Source organism: Canis aureus, chromosome 17 (assembly GCF_053574225.1).
Source record: "Canis aureus isolate CA01 chromosome 17, VMU_Caureus_v.1.0, whole genome shotgun sequence".
Lineage (NCBI taxonomy): Eukaryota > Metazoa > Chordata > Mammalia > Carnivora > Canidae > Canis > Canis aureus.
The window spans coordinates 27,815,068-27,833,835 of NC_135627.1; positions in this window are offsets into that span (position 1 = coordinate 27,815,068).

Here is an 18,768-nt window from a genome sequence, read left to right on the forward strand (position 1 = left end):
TTTGAAATTTGATGAATATATCAACAAAAAGAACATACTAACATACATACATATTTATATAGATAAAGACATCTATAGATAAATATATGTATTTAAGAATTCACACAATACGCACACACTTTTTTTCAAGTAATTCAAAGAATATCAGTAACTCATCAATTTATGAAACTCCAGCATAAAACCATTGACCAAAAACGGGTCAAGAAATCAGCAATGATCTGGGGCACCTGGGTGGCTCAGTGGTTGAGCATCTGCCTTTGGCTCAGGTTGTTATCCTGAAGTCCCAGGATAGAGTTCTATATCAGATTCCCCGCAGGGAGCCTGCTTCTCCCTCTGACTATGTCTTTGCCTCTCTCTGTGTGTCTCTCATGAATAGATAATTAAAATTAAAGAAAAACAAAAAGAAATGAGCAATGATTTGCTTTGGTTCTGTCAGTGTCCTAGCAGATATGATATAGAAAACTGCCAGAGCCCAATTTTTACACTTGAGTGTCAATACATCCAAATAAATATTCGGAATACAGACTAATGTACACTTTCGGTCATTAATGAATATTGTCCACAAGATGTTCTAACAGCCACCTAGTGATAGAGCGATGCACTGAAACTACCAAAGTTCAGCAATTTAGTGTTCTCAAAAGAGGCACATAGCTGGATTTGACTTCCACCTGGGAGGCTAGACTAAAACACCCATGAGTAGTACTATAATATTATATAACTATACATATAGAGGGACATACAACTAAAATCTGACAAAATGTTATGCTTGCTTCAACCAAAATGTATCATAGTTGCTATAACACTCGATATGGACATTTTGATAATTTTAATATATTGAAAATACAAAGGCGTGAAAGAATGGATCAAATGAGAACTAGCTTAATGCATCTTAGAATATTATTTTTATAGAAAATAAATAATAAAATTTATAATTCAGTTTGACATTTTGTAGTCATTTGCCTTCCTTATCTTTTTTCTGACCACTATCTCACTATTTCTCAGAAACTCATCTATTTCTTCTGAAATGTACAATAACATAGACCTCAGGTCTTGAAATGAAGCAATGAAAAAAAGTCAGAACTGCTTTAAAATCTCAGTTTTATCATTTGTTGACAAGTGACCACAGAAATTTCACTTAACCTCTATGTTTCTTAGTTTTTCAACTCTAAAATAAGGAGAGATCATTCTGTTAATTATTTTTAGATCCTTTCTAGCTAAGAGAAATGGAAGAAAGAGAGGAGGAAGAAAAGGAGCAGGAGGAGGGGGGAGAGAGGGAGAAAGAGAAGAAGAAAGAAAAACTTGAATAGTTTCTAAATTATTTAACTGCCTATTTACTAAAGCATACTCTCGGAGTTGAAATTTTGTGACCAGACTTTCTTTTTCTCCTAAAGAATTTTTTTTTTTTATGATATACACAGCTACTTTTCTTTCCAAATTTTCTTGTCTGAAAATTCATGATAGAATTTGGATATTCTCGTTTTCTGGCTGATAAAACTGAGCTTGAGACATAAAATAATTCACCAGAGGAAGTAAGGTTAAATCTTTAATGATACATATGTGTATCATTATTAAAAATATTCCCCTCAAGATATCTAATAGTTTTAATAAAAGATATTTAAAGCAAGTGTAATTTCACATATATCAATATAGTTTCAAAATAGTCTGTGTTATGTTAAGGAAGATACTTGGATGGCTAGCATTTGTTATGGCAGGATTTTCCCCATATAGTCAGAAGATTGAATACAGGAAATAAGTTATCAACCAGTTAGCATGTATTTTTTTTCCAAGTCTTACTCATAACTTCCCTAGCTGTCATTTCATATAAACATATTTTTACCTGTAAATTAAGCTTTCCTTTTATCAAACTCAGCTGGGGGTTATTATATAAGCTTTAATGCCTTTCTAAAAATGGCACTACACGTGGATTTATATCACAAATGGAAAATCTGAGAAAGAAGGACATTTTCCATGTGGCAGTCTCATAAAACTATCACTTTGAACAAACAACTTGAATTCAAGAGAAATTTGCAAAAATCTTTTAAGCACATTCATGGTCTTAGGAGGAAGTGCTAATATGGAGTCTTTCTGCTCTGCTGCAGCTGCTTGATTTATGAAAGCATAAACAACCCTGACTCATTCTAGGGAAGTTATAATTACCATATGGAGTGTTAAATGTACGGACACTTCGTAAGGACCAATGCAGTAGCTTAAATTATAGTCATTATGCTATCCCCACTCCAAATCTTGTTTTAATGCCTCCTGAGAAGAAGAGGAAGAAGAAGAAGAAGTGGAAGAAGAAGAAAAAGAGCCCCCTACTCAGTACCTTTAATAATCAATTCCATTGCATCTCACAAATAAATATACATGAAACCAACTTGTAGAAGAGCTAACCAAAAAGTGGTTAGCAAGGTGACCTAAATGGCTGATCTCTCAAATATTTAGTCATGCCTTTCTCCACACACTTATTCTATGCTGTGCATAATGCTACACAATAGGCTTGTTGATAGGAATTACACGTGCAGGCCCTGTAAATCTGCACAGTGTAGTGGAAGAGGCAAACAACCAAACATTTGAAATAACTGTGATGTAAGCACTGGAAATATGTTTCAGTGAAATTGTGATAAGGACACAGTTCCTAATGAGATCCTAATAAAACACTACTATGCAGATAATGAGAAAAAAAAAAAACTAGCAAGCAAGCTTTTTTTTTCCCTCTCTTCCAAAGAAATATTTATTAACATTGTATTTTTCCATTGATTGTACAGACCAGTTAAAGAAGATATCTTAAAAGGCAGTTAACCTTTAGTCCACATCTCCGTTCATCTAAACTCAAAGCTGTATGTTGGAACACAATGTCTAATCAAATCTTAGAGAATCTTGGCTCTTCTATTAAGGTGTCCTGGAACCAACAGGAACTCCTTGATAGTTTTTAAACAATACCAGAAAAGACTGATCTACTGCTCAGTGTGTGGTAGGCACCATTCTAAATATTCTAAATATGACAACTCATTTAACCCTAACAAACTCTATGAGAGACACTGTTACTATTCCTGTTTTGCAGTTGGAAAAGCTGAGGCACAGAAAGCTCAAGTAACTGGCCTAAAGTCACATGTAATGGAGTCAGAACTCAAGCACCTGGACTCTTGGGTCTGTACTAATGTAATTCTCAAGTGATAAAATAATATCAGCACTGCACTTTGGGAAGACGGTGGCATCAACGTACAATATGTATCTGAATAGGCACACAACCAGACAGAGAACTACTAATTAGAGAATTAGTAGCCATATTCCAGGAGAACAATGAATGTAAGAAAGGATATGAAAGTAATTTCAAAGAGAATGTGATGACTAATTGGACATGCAGAACAGAAAAGAAAGGATTTAAATATCACTAAAGATCTGAGCTTTGGAAACTGGAAAGACTTCATAATAGAAATAGAAATGACTAAAGGATGGTGAGAGTGGAGGGAAGATAAGATCATATTCAATCTTCCTGTCACCAGGGAGAAGTTGTGTAGCATGTTGTGTCCATGTTGTGTATACAAAGCACAACTAACCATGCTCTAAAGATCAGCTGCCTTCCTAGAGTCTATTTCTTTTTTTTTTTTAAGATTTTATTTATTTATTTGAGAAAAAGAGATAGCGAGAGAGAGCAGAGTATGAGGGGGGGGCAGAGAGAGAAGCTCCCCGCTGAACAGAGCCCAACAATGGGCTCCATCCCAGGACCCTGGGATCATGACCTGAGCCACCCAGGCACCCCTTGATTCTATTTCTTAGGTAGTTTTCATAATCGACTTAGGTAGTTGGGCATATGTCAGAGACAAATTTCACAAAGTATTTTCAGATATATCCTATTGCTTTGCAGCATTTTCCAATTGCATCTGTAAATATACACTTAATCTTGAGGAACATTACTGACATACCTCTATTTTATCAGTCTTCAGACTAAATGTTTAATGGGGAAGGGTCCACATGACTTGTTGTCCTGTAACAGAATCCATCACTTTCCTCTTTAATTCCTCTGCACAAAGTCAGTTGTTTTTGACTGTTGGAAATTATTAGAGAACCGAACAAGAAACAGGACTAAGTGAATCACAAAAGTGGAAAAACCAGCCAGAGGAATGCAAAACCCTGTGCAGGTAGCCAGGTGGTCTACAAATGCCTGCTAGCACTTTTTCTTCCAGTTGGCATATAACATCTGTTTCTACAGTGAAAGGGTGTGAAGAAAATGACTCAAGTGGTAAGCACTGACATATGCAGGGGAAAGGAAGTGATTTATTTTATATTAAGATTGTTACTGTTGCAAAAATAAAAGTGCAACCTGAATATGTCTCTGTAAGACTTGTATAATATGTGTGTGTGTTTAAGAGAAAGATTGTATATTTTTATTAAATCATAACACAATAATACAGGGCTCTGAAAATCTAATTAGCACAATGACTAAAAACAGGAGGCCTGTAAAAAATTATTTTCTGAAATAAGCATAGAATTCTACCAAGAGTTTAGAAATAAGAAGAGAGGCAAGGGAACTTAGGAAAGTATAAATTATTCTTTTCCATCAACTAGAAATGTTAGAGGTGAAAGAATCAATCAATGTTTACTAAGGAAAATATCAAATAAAAATGTGTTAAGAGAAATGCTGATTATAAATTATTACTATATTATTTAAGAACCCACTGATTAAGTTAGTTATTAAATATTTAGCTATTGGAATTAATGAAAGTGACAGCATTTCTGACTGAAGTCAGTATCATTATATTAGCCTTGTAGAATAGGTGTATAAAAAATAGGAAAAGACAGAAAATGTAGGATAAAGATCGATCTTTAGTCTTATAATGGACTCTACATGTCAAACAATTCAAACCCCATTTTTACAAATAAAAATCACAAATGCCATAAAGATGAAGTGATTTTCCAAAGTCATAGAGCTAGAACTATCAGGAAGGAAGGTTGGTTGGTGGGATTTTTAGCAATAGAAGATGGAGAACTTTCTTTGGAACTGAGAGAAGAAGCAGTAAGAGAGGAGCAATATTGTCATAGTCCCAGAAGGAAGGGAACTCGGTGAAGAATTAGGCCTGGAGATGCAGGTGGGGTGAATAATAAATTCACAATAAAAGTATGGAGAGTATATTGGGTCCTAGAAAATAGGAAAGGACCAGAGAACAAAATCAAAATAAATCAACAAAAAACAAATGTGATGTTAGTTAATCATTTATTAAAATTCCTCTAATGAGAAACAACCTTTCTGAAATCTAAGGAAACATTGTACTTATTGGTGCAACTTAATTGACTAGACACAAAGCAGGTGGCCCAGTAGTTTATTACAGGCTTACTTCCTTTTCTGAATGAAAAAGATAGCAATAAAAAATGTTGAGTATCTGAAATAAAACTTTGTTGATATATTACTTTTAAATACGTGGCAAAAATATTTATCCACCAGCACTGGGTGAGAGGTAGGGAGAAGGGAAAACTATTTTTTCTTTGAATGTACCACTTCAAAATTAAAAAACATTGAAATGAAGAGAAATAATATGTGCAAAAAAAAAGGTATCAAAATTGTTTTGTCTTACATAATTTCTCAGTTATTTATAGAGTGAAACATGGTAAAAAACTCTTATTATTAAATTTTAGATGATAGAATATTTTGGAGAGCCTCTCTGATCTCCTCAGTCTCCTCCACACTCCAGGGCATCATGCGACCGCTATACAATATTGCACCTCCCAGCCTAGAATTATCCCTTCACACATTTGACTCCCCCACAACTGACAGCACCATATCTCTGTTATCAAGATACATAGCTTATAGTGAGTAACTCACAATGGAAAATTATTAAGCTTACAAGTGCTTTTTTTTTTGGTCATGAGAATAATGCTGTTATATAATACATGTACGATGATAATAATAGTAGTCATACATTTGTGAGAAACGGGATGAAGTGTATTGTCATATAGACAGATGCAAGAGGGAAAAGTTTTTCAAGTATTATCTTCAGAAATAATGTTACCAGGGTTTACGCAAGGGCTTTCAATGTAGGGAAAGTAAATGAAAAGCAGATTTTCTCCCTAACAAAATTGCCAGTGGGTAAGGCAAAGGTTCAGGAAAACAGGAGGTTTCTAATATATTAACCACCCGTTCAATGTCTGGCAGCAATTAGGAAAATAAACAGGATCCTGAGTTGAATTAACAGCACCAATTAAACTTTCCTGCAAACGCATTTATACCGATAACTAGTGGAGCAACATCTGGAAAATTATTCAAAAAATGATTCCTGATATTTCTGATATTCTCAAAGAAAACAAACAAAATATTAAAAATAACAAATGAGTAGGTGGTATGAGCTTTGTACCAAAAGGGAACTAATTCTGACTCTTGCCACAAGTTTAAACAAAGTCAGAGCAAACTTTTTAAAGGTTTAAAAAGTACAATTACCTTTTTAGTCTATTTTTGTAGGCAAAGAGCTATTTCTAAATATGAGCTAATACATAGAAATTCAAAAAATTATATTTAAGCTAGATAGTAGAACCTTACAAAATTGAAAGTGAAGTAAGGATATTATACTTAACATAACAACACACGTTTAAAAAAACTTAAAATCCATAATATTTTCAGCAAATTTTTGATTATAGGAGTCTTTGGTGAATTTTTTAAAAATAATCCACGTATAAAATAATTCCTCTTTATTTATCTCAGCTGCATGTTTGGAATCCAAGTTATAAATATGTTGTAGTAAAAAAGCTTATCATAAATATTTTTTTGAAATTTAGAAAACATTTCTCAGTGGAAATCACGGTAATGATAATTTGCTTCCTAGAGTCCTCTGTAGTCTCTTTAATCTATGTGCCCAGAAATATAGTATTGATTGCATTATTTCAACTATGCCTAACCAATTTTCCTTATTAAAAAAATGCATTCCAAATTCTAATTTCGAAAGTGAGGAATCAAAAGAAGTCTGATAGTGTTGGTTTGGCGGCAGTGAAGTGATATGAGATAGGCTTCAAGAAAAGTACTTTGGAAGCCCAGACACAATGAATTGCAAAGAAGTTGGTGGTCGCTGGGAGAAATTGATGTTGGGAAACTAGTCCTAAAATATGGAAATAATAGAGGCCAAATAAGATTGCACAGCATTGGATTTTGGAGATGAGAAGTATTTTAAAAACTTTTAAAAATACTTAACCATATGAAAACAGAACTAATTCATGGTGAGAGCCAAATAGAGCAAAAAGTTAAATAAGGCTTTAAAGTTGAGCATGGATAAATAGAAGCATGAAGATAGAAAGAGTTGGTTTGGCTGGGAAACAGGTACATAATAGTTCATATATTTCATTTGAGATGCTAATAAAATAGAGTTGATGATAAAAACAGGAGTTTTAGTTTTATCCTAATGCTGAATGAGATTATGAGAGAGAAGAGGATTTGGAGAAATGCATATATTTAAGGAGATATGGAAATGAGTGAAAATGGAATAAAAAATTAAAACATGCTACAGAATGGTGGGCAAAAATGAGAAATGAAAAAGAACCAGGTATTACCCATTCATATGCCACATATTAGTCACAAACTTGTCTGTGTGTAATATATACATATATTATTATTATTTTTATGATCTACTTCACAAGAACATAAAAGTTTTATCTTGTTGGTGAAATAATATTTCAGTTTTTATAAGTCAGCTTTTATTGCATTAGACTCTATCTCTAGATTTGCAAGTTTGGCCAGGAAATTATCCAGTATCTAGGATAATGACTGGCCTGTAGAAATCACTGAATAATGGTACATTGGATAAAAGTTTGATACTGGTATAGGGGATATGCAGGTATGACTGGGAGTAAAACTGAAAGAGATTTGAGGAACACTGAGGAAGTAAAGTAAGAAGTCTACCTGAACAGTCTAGAATGTATATAAGTATAACATAAGGTGGAGCTTTGAAAGACGTGTCACAGGTTTGCTCAGTCTTACCTCAAAATTCATTAGATTCCATCACACTTCTTTAAATCTTTCATTATTAGGTATGTCTTTACTTCACAAATTTTTCTGAAGTCTGGAATTCCATTTTGTCAAAGTATCAGTTTAAAAAAGTCAATAATTACCTTAAATATTACTTTGTTTTCAAATATAACTTGGAACTTTAAAAGCCTATAGCTAATGAAAAGCCACATACAGTAATTTTGAAATCCTACCAAAAAAATCTATGCCAATATATGCAAAATATTCCTGCAGGTTACCAAAGCCACATTTAATAAAAATGTAAATCCAGTAAAAGTTTCTAATAATTCTGCTTAATTAAAATTTTACCCATGTATAATGAATTATTAGGAAATAATCCCTTATTTCTTACCAACACCTACATGGCATTGCTCTCTCCTCACCTCTGCCCCACTATTACCTTCTTAATAAGTTATTTGTGTTTCTGACAAGGTAAATTAAAGCCAAGTTTTTGTGTTATTCTGCCCTCCTTCTCACCCTTAACCTGAACTTGGCATTATGACAGTTTGGAAAAAGAAGGATGACGTCAGTTCTTCCTTGAGCTTTTGAGTCCCTTCCTTTCAATTTCCTCTAGTTCTTCATCCATCTTTGGTTACTTTGTTTGGCACTTGATGGAAGGTAACCAGCATGATAGGATAAATGATTTATATAAGGCGTTTAACTTTGAATCATTAAAACCTACACTTGTGCTCCTAAGATGAATTTCAGAGCGGCATGGGGACTTCCAGGGATTTTGGTGTGAGGAGCAAAGACATTACAAACTTCGGATCTTTGTTGTGTTTTCTTTCTTTCTTTCTTTCTTTCTTTCTTTCTTTCTTTCTTTCTTTCTTTCTTTCTTTCTTCTTTCTTTCTTTCTTTCTTCTTTCTTTCTTTCTTTCTTTCTTTCCTTTTCTTTTTCTTTCTTTTTTTTTTTTTTTTTTATTTGAGTTAACCGTCTTTCCATACATCTGCCAATCTGGAGCATCCTCCAGGACAGATATTTAAAGTGGAAATTTGTACTACCTAATCTGCAGTTGTTAGCTGTTTTCCCCAAGACTACTGTCATCCTCTGTGGCTCAACATGGGTTAATTGGGCTCTCTCTAAACTTTGTTATTTTCTCAAATTTGAATATTTTAGGTCCTGGGTAACTGTTGTAATTTAATGGCAAATATTCTTCAATGCAAAGCCATATCCTTGTATTAGAAAAGCTTGACTTACTTTGAGATTCTCCTTAACCTCTTTAAGTGAGTCATATTTGTAAACTTCAACATGGTTTTTATCCTGGTCCTCTTTACCTTTACCTAAAGGACAAATACATCTAGCTATTTGTTATTTCACATGGGTTGTCATTTGATTGCTACATCAAATCCTATGTGTGAAGATGCTTCTGTGCCTCACTGAACTTTTTTCCTAATTTCTAAAACTTCAGCAATAGTTTTTCACTCACAAAGTTGTGAAGTTTCTTTCCTAACTATAGTTTTCTTTCTTATTCTTATTAAACCTGTCTCCCAGATTGAGATGTTTCCATAAGATTGAGGCTTTTTTTCTGGTGATATGCTTAATTTTTTCCTTCAGTTGATGGAAAATCTTCCATGTGGTATATGTCTCAGTTTCCCTTCATCTTTGTTTATTTATAAACTAATTCTGCTCACTTCCTGTGGTTAATTCATATGATACTGCTAAAATCTTAATATTTACTACCTGATATCCATTGGGGGTCCTCAGGATAGACCACTACCACCACACACAAAAAAATGTATCTCTGGATGTTCAAGCCAAGAGAATTACTATGACTACTGTTTAATTTTTCTTCACTTCTTTTCCTTCTCACACTCTCCTTATCCAATCCCCAAAACTCACAAAAACAACAACAACAACAACAACAACAACAACAACAAAAAACAAAACAAGAGTTTCTTTGAGAGTACATTGTGGTGTTGGTTGTTAAAGAAGTTCCACATTGAAGCTTATATGTTGATCCTGACAAAGTCTTTTCTTTGTTCCAATAAGTTAGTGAAGTTAATGATGAGGAACAAGAAGATATTGAAATGAAACAGAATTAAAACTCAAGCGATAGAATCTAGGCAACCAGTTTTGTACCATTCAGATCTGTCTGATACCACCAATCTGAAATCCAAAATCCTACACATTGTAGCTATGCCTATTTTAAAGTGAATTGGTCTTGACCCTAGGAACAAATCTTCTATCATCACCAAAACCAGATTCTCATTAATTAGACACCCTGGAGCTAATCTATTTCTAATACAAAGACATAATTTCTCATGGGTAAGGTATTGGTTTGAGGCTGCAGAGCAAGTCTCTTTCGTAAACCTTGTCGAGGAAGACCAAAAATAGATAGCCAGGGTCATAAACCCCAAAGTCCTCTATATCTCCTACAGATTCATGTGTGAAAACAGAGTAGACAGTCCGGGCAAATCACTATTGCTAGTTTAAGACCCACACATGAACAGCACAAAATGTCCTGTATTGTCATTGCTTTGGATTCCATGTATTTCCTATCCTTGAGTCCCAGCAGGACAATAGAAGAAAAGAGGCAAAGCAATTTTTAAATTAAATCTCCAATTAACCTCACCAGACTGTTAGACACATAAGCGTTATAAAGAGATAGAATGCTCCTGAGTAGGTTAGTAGATTAAGTGTCTGACTTCGGCTCAGGTCAGGATCTCAGGGTCCTGGGTTAGAGCCTAGGTTTGAACTCCATGCTCTGTGGGGAGTCTGTCCTTCTCTCTCTTTCTTTACCTGTCCCCCTGCTCGTGCACTCTCTCTCTCTCTCAGATAAATAAATAAAATCTTTTTTTTTTTAAAGGGCGAGAGAATGGAGAAGAAAAGAATCATAAAGAGTTTTATGCAAAATAATGAACTTTGTTTCTTCCTAAATTTTGATAACTCATTCAAGGTAATATTGCTTCTATTTGGGTGTTGTAAATACCTATGAAATAAAATAATTTAAATAAATATTTCAAATATAAAGCATTATATTCTATTTCTCAACTTGGTAAGATCAATAGCCTGACAATTTCTTTTTATGTCCATGGCAAAAATAGGGCGGGATGATGTAAATATATTACTGTGATTATTACTTTCACCCTCTCAATTACCAAGCCATCAATAATGGGAAAAGGGGATAGTGGACAGGTAAGACCTTTTCAAAGTTCACAAGTGTTAGATCAAAGTAGGATCAATAGTAGATATGAAAATAGGTATGTCCTTCAACCCCTTTTTTTTAATAGGAAAAACAAGACCCAAAGTAATAAAATTAACAGTCATACTGAAAAACCAAAGAACTGACCACCAGGTGTAAAGAATAAGTCTGTTCCAGTACAATATTATTTCCATTGTAATGCTAAGGAGATGCAATGGTCATTTTTTATCATCTTGGGCTGCATTTGTTGTGTGGCGGGAATCCTCCACCTAATATGACAAAACATATCCCAGAATTGAAGGTTGAAAGTGCCAGATCTTTTTTGTAACCTACATGCAGCATAGGTATGGTCACATGAAATCAGCAATCAATCAGATGCTCTCAATACAGACTTCAAAATAGAAACAAGTAAAGCAGGAAAAGCAAGGGTTTACCAGAACTGAATCTGGTAAAAGCAGTGGCACCAGAGTCTCGACGTAACTGTCATGTGATTCTGGAAGCACTGACCAGAGTCTGTCCAGTGATAGTGGCTTCATAATGAAAGCTGTGGGATTTTTGTCCCCTTGTGGTGGCAGTGGTGTCTTCATGGCCAATTCAGAGACCACATTTTGGTGTGTAAGATACAGAACAAACAGGAAAGCTGAGAGGTGGCCCAAGAATAAATAAGTCACATGGGTAAATGCAGCTTTCTGCCTTAGCCCAGATGGAGTGTTTTCTTGTCATGCAGGACAATGAGCTGTAGATTTGGCTGGAGTGTGCTATGAACAGCCATTGATTCCAGCAAACTTTCCTATATGGGGCTTAATAATAAGGGGTGAAGTTAATTAGTTTGTCGTGTTTTTCTTGTTTCAGTTACCATGTATATTTTCTTTTTGAATATGTGTTAGAAATTAAAGTTGATGAAGTCAGAAATGAAAGTTAGCAAAAGGAAAAATCAATTTATTAACATCTGACTATACATATATACTCAATCTGGATGGGACAAGAAATACCAAACCACTTTAAGAAATGTTATAGTTCATAGTCCAGCTGCTGAAATTAAACAACTCATATGTGTACCAATCATTTTGTTGCCATTTACAGAACTTCTAAACAAATGACTGTCATGAATCTAACTTGCTTAATATAGAAGTTTGAAAGATGTTGTTGTTGACACAAGCTCCTTCCATTTTTTGTTGTGTTTTGTTGCTGCGCACCGGTATAAACAGTGACCTTGTTTCATGGAAGGTATTGATGCAACATCTAGTGAGTATTAAGGCCATCCTCTAACAGTAATATCTGTAGCTCCCAAAATAACACAGTGTCTCCAACTTCTCTGTGTTTTCTGAAAAGGTGATCTGTTATAGCGTGATTTATCATAAAAAATACATACAATTAACCCTGAACAGCATGGATTCATGGTTATGGGTCCACCTGTTTGTACATTTTTTTTGATACAATATAGTACTGTGCATGTGTTTTTTCCTCCTTAAAATTTTCTTCATAATACTTTCTTTTCTCTAGCTTACTTTATTGCAAGAATGCATCATATAACACATATAACACACAAAATACAGGTTAGTCAACTTTATGTTATCTGTAAGGCTTCCAGACAACATTAGGCTATTAGTAGTTAAGTTTGGAGGAAGTCAAAAATTATGCCCAGATTTTTGATTGCATGGGGGTTGGCACCCCTAACCTCGGCATTGTTCAAAGGTCAACTGTATTTGTTCTTTATCCCCTTCCTGGCGCAGAGCTCCTCAAACCCTTGGAATTTCCTAAGTGAGGAGAGCCATAAAGGTTTCTTTTGTTATGTTAATAAGGTGACTTTTGGACTGCACCTAAGGATGGGGAGTTGGTTGCCCAGGAGAATCAACAATGTGATTAAACTGTTGGAACTTTCAGTTCCACCCCAATGACCTCTGGGGAAAAGAAAGAGGGTGGAGATCCAGTTCAATTAGTCACCAAGGCCAATGATTTAATCAATCGTGCCTTTGTGTTGAAGCTTCCATAAAAACTCAAAAGAACTGAATTCAGAGAGCTTCTGGATTGGTATATATGTGGAGGTGCTGAGAGAGTGGCACACCTGGAAAAAGCATGGAAGCTCGGCAACTTTTCCCAATACCTTGCCCTTACATCTCTTCCACTTGGCTATTCCTGACTTATATCCTTTTATAATAAATTGATAAATCTAGTATGTAGAATGTTCCTATGAGTTCTGTGAGTCACTCTAGCAAATTAATCCAATTCAAGGGGTTAATGGAACCTCTAATCTATAGCTAGTTGGTCAGAAGCAAAGAAGACTACCTGGTCTTGCAACTAGCATCTGAATGGGGATAAATAGTTTCATTGGACTGAACCCTCAACGTGAGTAATCTGCTGCTATATTCAAGAAGATAGCATCAGAATTGACTTAAACTATAGGACGCCTACGTGGTGTCTGAAAATTTCTTGTTGGTGTGGGGAAACCTCCCCACCCCTGTCACATATTGGAATCAGGTACAGAAACTTAGAGATCTTTTATCTGAAATGTGTGGTTTTCCTGCTCCAGAAAATGAGAGGCTGATAAATTTCCCTATTTATAGTAAGCTTGTCTATTGGCCTTAGAAAATCCTATCTCCAGGAAGACAAAACAAAATAAAAGAAAATCAGATTCACAGAACCAAAAACTACACTAAATACGTATATGATTACAATTGCCTCCTGTTTTTGCAAATCTGGTATCTTTCCCTTCATCCTTGAGTTTTGCTGATTTCAATGTTGAAGAATGCCTTAGATTTTTTTTTTAATATGCTCCACGATACCTAATGTAGTATCTTGCGAGTACGTGTTTAATTATTAGCTAGTGTCAATCAAGTCTTGGTGCAAAATATCAATCCATTATCAAAATTATATTCAACTACCCTTTCAATTTAACAGATTTCCATTTTTAAAATGTCAAAACAAGGAATATAATCAATGTGTGACAAATTACATATTCAAATTTTCTATGTTAGCAATTCTAGAATGTAGCATTGAACAAATCATGATTATTTGCCTTTTTTTTTGCTCAAAAAGAATATAATCTGGAAATACCTTGCATAAATTCTGTGTAATATATTATTCATTCTAACAATATTCATCCTTATCTTAATATTCTATCTTTATTTTACCTATTTACAATTTCAATACTGTAGTATTGTCAGGTGGATAAGCCAAGGAAAATAACAATCAGAAATAATTTCACCAATACAAGAGTATGTTTTATTAAATATATTAAGAATTTTACCTATATTTTTTTAAAGATTTTATTTATTTATTTGACAAAGAGAGAGTACAAGCACTGGGAGTGGCAGGCAGAAAGAGAGAGAGAAGCAGGTCCCCACTGAGCAGGAAGCCCGATATGGGGTTCAATCCCAGGAGCCTGGGACCATGACCTAAGCAAAGGCAGGCAGATGCTTAACTGACTGAGCCAAGTGCCCAGAATTTATCTGTCTTGATGTCAAATTATACTTAGGATAGTAGAAAGCAATTGATAAATATTGTAGAATAAAAAGATAAAATTTTATTAAGTTAGTTATTAAAAATGAAAATTTAAAGAGCATCATCATTTATCAACTGCTATTTCAACTCAGTTTCCATATACCATTGAATCATTTTTATGAGTTGGATATTAGCTTTATTTTAGACTAGAGACATTGGCAATGTATAAGATTAAAGCTTACAAAGTAAAGTTAAAGGGACTCCTGGGTGGCTCTGTGGTTGAGCATCTGCCTTCAGCTTATAGTGTGATCCCGGATTTTGGGATTGAGTCCCATATCAGGCTCCTTGCGAGAAGCCTGCTTCTCCCTCTGCTTGTGTCTCTGCCTGTCTCTGTGTGTCTCTCGTGAATAAATAAATAAAATCTTTTTTAAAAAGTTAAGTTAAAAACATTCAAATACTCTTAGGTTTTTTCACCCAACTATGACTTAGTGACTGTCTTGTAGAATTTAATGAATATTACATATGGACAATACATAAAAGTTATTTATTTTCATCCCATAAACAATTACACTACTTTGGGGACACATGCGTGGCTCAGTTAAGTGGACAACTCTTGGTTTCTTTTCTTTTCTCTTTTTTTTTTTTTTTTTTTCAACTCTTGGTTTCTACTTAGGTCATGATCTTAGAGTCCTGGGATTGAGCCCCACCTCAGGCTCCATGTTCAGGGAGGAGTCTGCTATCTTTCTCCCTCTCCCTCCACTCTTGCCCTTTCCCCCTTCTCACTTCCCCTCCTCCCATGCCCCGTGCACTCTCTCTCTTACTCTCTCTTTCTCAAATAAATAAAACCTTTTTTTAATAAAGAAAATTCCACTAATTTGAATTGTGTAAATTATACTTAGTAAAATAGAATATCTCATCTCCTAATCATTTAGAGAGATTAAAGGAAATATCTATGCCCACAAGGATAATAAGGGAAGAAAAATGATATGAGTTCCAATGAAGAATAATCTATACCTGAAATTTTGCACGAATAAAACATCAAGAGAACAGTTTCCTTAGCATAATGTCCTCCAGGTTTATCCACAAGCCAGTCACAGAAGAAACAGATACTATATGATTCCACTTATATAATATGTCTATAAATGCAAACTCATAGAAACAGAGGATGCAATTATAATGGCCAAGGCTGGCAAGAGTAGGTATTTAAATAATTGAGGAGTTATTCAATGGATATCAAGTTTCAAAGTTCTGGAGTTCTGCTGTGGAACATATTGCCTACCACATATGTGCACATATTCAAAGAAGTCTATCAGTGCCATTTTCCAACACCATTTGGTCACTTCATGTCTCGGTGTCACATTTTAGTAATTCTCACAATATTTCAAAATTTTTTATTATTATTGTATTTGTTATGGCGATCTGTGATCCATGATCTTTGATATTACCATAGTAATTGTTTCAGGCCACCATAAACCACACCATTATCATACAGCAAACTAATAAATGTTTTGAGTATTCTAATTGCTTTATCAACTATCCATTTCCCCCTCTCTCTTCTTTTATTTGGTTTTCTCTATTCTCTGAGACACAACAGTATTGAAGTTAGGTCAGTTAATAACACTAAATTGTGATCTCTATATGTCCATAGTAAAAGGAAGAACCACGTCTGTCACTTTAAATCAAAAGCTAGAAATAATTGAGCTTAGTGAGTAAAGAAAGTCAAAAAGCTGAGATAAGCCAAAAGACAGGCCTCTTGTGCCAGTTAGCCAAGTTGTGAATGCAAATGAACAGTTCTTGAAGGAAATTGAAAGTACTATCCAGTGAACAAATGAATGATGAGAAAACAAAAGAGCCCTATTGATGATGTGGAGAAAGTTTTAGTGGTCTGAATAGAAGATCAAACTAGCCATACCAGGAATGCCTGAGTGGCTTCAAGGTTGAGTGTCTGCCTTCGGCTCAGTGTGTGATACCAGGGTTTGGGATCAAGTCCAGCATCTGGCTCCTTGCAGGGAGCTTGCTTCTGCCTCTGCCTCTCTCTGTCTCCCATGAATAAATAAACAAAATCTTAAAAAAAAAAAATAAAAAAAAAAGCTAGCTACAACATTACCTTAAGCCAAAGCCTAAATTCTCTTCAATTCTATGAAGTTTGAGAGAGGTAAATAAGCTACAGAAGAAAAGTTTGAAACAGTTTGAAACTAACAGAGGTTGATTCATGAGGTTTAAGGAAAAAAGCCATCTCCATAAAGTAGAAGTGCAAGGTCAAACAGCAAGTGCCAATGTAGAAACTATGGTAAGTTACCCAGAAAATCTGACTAGGTAATTAATGAGGGTGGCTGGACTTAAGAAAGATTTTTCAGTGCAGATAAAAAAAGCGTTTTATTGGAAGAAGATGACATCTAGGACTTTTATAGCTAAAGAAGAGAAGTTAATGCCTGGATTCAAAGCATCAGGACAGGCTGACTCTCTCTCTTTTTTTTCTTTTTTCTTTTTCTTTTTCTTTTTTTTTTTTCTGACTCTCTTTTATTACAACTGGTGACTTAAAATTGAAGCCAATGTTCTTTGACCATTCTTAAAATCATAGGGCCCTTAAAAAAAAAATCCTTTCAAAATATTACTGCTCATTCACAATACACCTGGTAACCCAGGAGCTCTGATGGAGAAAAACTGAGAAAAGTGTTTCCATGCCTCCTAATACAACATCCATTCTACAGTCGATGGATCAAGAAGTAATGCTGACTTTCAAGTCTTATGATTTAAGAAATATATTTTGTAAGGCTATAGCTTCTATAGATATTGATTCCTCTAATGGATCTGGGAAAAGTTAAGTTGGAAATCTGGAAAGGGGATCCCTGGGTGGCTCAGCGGTTCGGCGCCTCCCTTCTGCCCAGGGCACAATCCTGGAGTCCCGGGATTGAGTCCCACGTCGGGCTCCCAACGTGGAGCCTGCTTCTCCCTGCCTCTCTCTCTCTCTCTCTCTCTGTCTATCACAAATAAATAAATCTTTAAAAAAAATCTGGAAAGGATTCACCATTCAAGATGACATTACGATCATTCATGATTCATTAAAAGAGGTCAAAACATCAGTAGGAGCCACAGTTTGGGAGATGTTGATTTCAACCCTCATGGATGACTTTGAAGGGTTCAGACTTTTGTGGAGGAAGTAACTACAGATGTAGAAACTAGCAAGAGAACTAGAATAAGAAGAGGAGCCTAAAATGTGACTGAATTACTGAAATCTCATGATAAAATTTAACAGATGAAGAGTTGATTCTTATGGATAAGCAAAGAAAGTGATTTCTTGAGATTAAATCTATTCCTGATGAAGATACTGTGAAGACTGGCAAAATGATTACAAAGAATTTAGAATATCACATAAAATTAGTTGATAAAACAGCAACAGGGCTTGAGAGGATTCACTCCAATTTGAAAGAAATTCTACTGTGGGTGAAATAATATTAAACAGCATTACATGCTACAGAGAAATTGTTTGTGAAAGAAAAAAACAATCAATGCAGTAAACGTCATTGTTGTCTTATTTTTAAAAATAACTGTAGCCACCCCAACCTTCAGCAGCCATCACCCTGATCAGTCAGTAGCCATAAACATCCAAACAAGACCCTCAACCAACCAAAAGACTGATTTATCGAAAGTTTAGATGGTGATTAGCATTTTTTAGAAACAAATTATTATTATTTTTTAAGGATTTTATTTATTTATTCATGAGAAACACAGAGAGGAGAGACACAGAGGCAGAGACACAGGCAGAGGGAGAAGCAGGCTCCATGCAGGGAACCCGACGGGGAACTCGATCCCTGGTCTCCAGGATCACGCCCTGGGCTGAAGGCAGCACTAAACCGCTGAGCCACCTGGGCTGCCCAGAAACAAATTATTTTTAATTAAAGTATGTACATTGATTTTTTAGACATAATGTCATTGCACACTTAATAGACTAAGGTACAGTGTAAGCATAATTTTTCATATGCATTGGGAAACCAAAAACTTTTTTATTTTGCTTTACTTCCATATTTGTTTCATTGTGGTGGTCTGGAACTGAACCTGCAATATCGTCAAAATATATCTGTAGAAGATTTCAGAAAATTGTCTCTCCAACCTTTCAGGCTGCATTTGCACATAGTCTGAGCAGACTCCTACAGATAACTTCTGAGAAGAACCTGAGGCAGAAAATTAGAAAAATATGTG